Source organism: Stegostoma tigrinum, unplaced genomic scaffold (assembly GCF_030684315.1).
Source record: "Stegostoma tigrinum isolate sSteTig4 unplaced genomic scaffold, sSteTig4.hap1 scaffold_357, whole genome shotgun sequence".
Taxonomy (NCBI): Eukaryota; Metazoa; Chordata; class Chondrichthyes; order Orectolobiformes; family Stegostomatidae; genus Stegostoma; species Stegostoma tigrinum.
The window spans coordinates 30,001-32,500 of NW_026728285.1; positions in this window are offsets into that span (position 1 = coordinate 30,001).

Consider the following 2,500-nt stretch of genomic DNA (forward strand, 5'->3'; position numbering starts at 1 on the left):
GTGTCAAAAAAATTCTAAGTGTCAAAAAAAATTCTAAGTGTCAAAAAAAATTCTAAGTGTCAAAAAAAATTCTAAGTGTCAAAAAGAATTCTAAGTGTCAAAAAAAATTCTAAGTGTCAAAAAAAATTCTAAGTGTCAAAAAAAATTCTAAGTGTCAAAAAAAATTCTAAGTGTCAAAAAGAATTCTAAGTGTCAAAAAAAATTCTAAGTGTCAGAAAGGGAAATGAGTAACCAAGAAGAGAAATGAGTAACCAAGAAATCAGTAACCAACAGGAGAAATGAGTAACCAAGAAGAGAAATGAGTAACCAAGAAATCAGTAACCAACAGGAGAAATGAGTAACCAACGGGAGAAATGAGTAACCAACGGGAGAAGTCAGTAACCAACGGGAGAAATCAGTAACCAAAGGGAGAAGTCAGTAACCAACGGGAGAAATCAGTAACCAACAAGAGAAATGAGTAACCAACGGGAGAAATCAGTAACCAAAGGGAGAAGTCAGTAACCAACGGGAGAAATCAGTAACCAAGCTTATTTTTGGTTGGTTACTGACTTCTCCGTTCAACTTGGAGCTGCCCTTGTGCACGATCAAGGAGGGGTATTATCCGCCACGGGGGCTTAATTTTCGCCTAAGGGGAGCGATTTGGAGGCCGTGGCCGGGTGAGGCGCGCCTCTCGAAGGGGAGGGATTTGAATTTCGGCTGCATTGAGGGTAGCTGCCCGCTGTTGTGGGTTTTTGGAGCCTGAGCCCGTTCAACTTGGAGCTGCCCTTGTGCACGATCAAGGAGGGGTATTATCGGCCACGGGGGCTTAATTTTCGCCTAAGGGGAGCGATTTGGAGGCCGTGGCCGGGTGAGGCGCGCCTCTCGAAGGGGAGGGATTTGAATTTCGGCTGCATTGAGGGTAGCTGCCCCGCTGTGGTGGTTTTTCGGAGCCTGAGCCCGAGCGGGGCGTCGGTTCCCGAGGTGGGCAGGAGTCGCTGTGCCCGTGAGGCTGCCTGGCCGAGTCGGAGTGCTGTGGGACGGCGGGGAGCGGGTTTTCCCGGGCGAGGGGGCGATCCCGAGGAAGGGGAGCGATTTGGAGGCCGTGGCCGGGTGAGGCGCGCCTTTCGGAGGGGAGGAATTTGAATTTCGGCTGCATTGAGGGTAGCTGCCCGCTGTTGTGGGTTTTTGGAGCCTGAGCCCGAGCGGGGCGTCGGTTCCCGAGGTGGGCAGGAGTCGCTGTGCCCGTGAGGCTGCCTGGCCGAGTCGGAGTGCTGTGGGACGGCGGGGAGCGGGTTTTCCCGGGCGAGGGGCCGATCCCGAGGAAGGGGAGCAGTTCCGAGGCCGTGGCCGGGTGAGGCGCGCCTTTCGGAGGGGAGGAGTTTGAATTTCGGCTGCATTGAGGGTAGCTGCCCCGCTGTGGTGGTTTTTCGGAGCCTGAGCCCGAGCGGGGCGTCGGTTCCCGAGGTGGGCAGGAGTCGCTGTGCCCGTGAGGCTGCCTGGCCGAGTCGGAGTGCTGTGGGACGGCGGGGAGCGGTTTTTCCCGGGCGAGGGGGCGACCCCGAGGAACTCGGCCGGCGGGGAGGCGTTCCGGCCCGGGCGAGGGGCGCGGACCCGACCGGAGACGTCCAAAACCTTGAAAGGGGTAAGCGGGAAAAGGTCAGCAAAGTGCCCGAAGCAGTAAGGCGAAAAAGCCGTCGGAACCTCCGAAAATGAGTAAAAGCCCGGAAGGAGTAAGGTGGAGAAGTCAGCAAAGTGCCCGAAATGTCCGAAGCAGTAAGGCGAAAAAGCCGTCGGAACCTCCGAAAATGAGTAAAAGCCCGGAAGGAGTAAGCGGGAAAAGTCAGCCAAGTGCCCGAAATGTCCGAAGCAGTAAGGCGAAAAAGCCGTCAGAACCTCCGAAAATGAGTAAAAGCCCGGAAGGAGTAAGCGGGAAAAGTCAGCCAAGTGCCCGAAATGTCCGAAGCAGTAAGGCGAAAAAGCCGTCAGAACCTCCGAAAATGAGTAAAAGCCCGGAAGGAGTAAGCGGGAAAAGTCAGCCAAGTGCCCGAAATGTCCGAAGCAGTAAGGCGAAAAAGCCGTCAGAACCTCCGAAAATGAGTAAAAGCCCGGAAGGAGTAAGCGGGAAAAGTCAGCCAAGTGCCCGAAATGTCCGAAGCAGTAAGGCGAAAAAGCCGTCAGAACCTCCGAAAATGTCCAAAAGCGTGAAATCAGTAACCAGGAAAATGCTTAAAAATGGCCAAAAGTGTGAAATCAGTAAGCAGGAAAAGTCGGGAAAATGCATAAAAATGGCCAAAAGTGTGAAATCAGTAAGCAGGAAAAGTCGGGAAAATGCATAAAAATGGCCAAAAGTGTGAAATCAGTAAGCAGGAAAAGTCGGGAAAAGTGTCTAAAAATGCTTGGAAATCTGAGGAAAATGCCCGAAAATGAGGCCCCTCGGTCGGGAGGAGGAAGTCGAAAATCCCCGTGCCCGACGAGGGAAGTCAGTAACCAGAAGGAAAAACTTAGAAAAAAATTCTAAGTG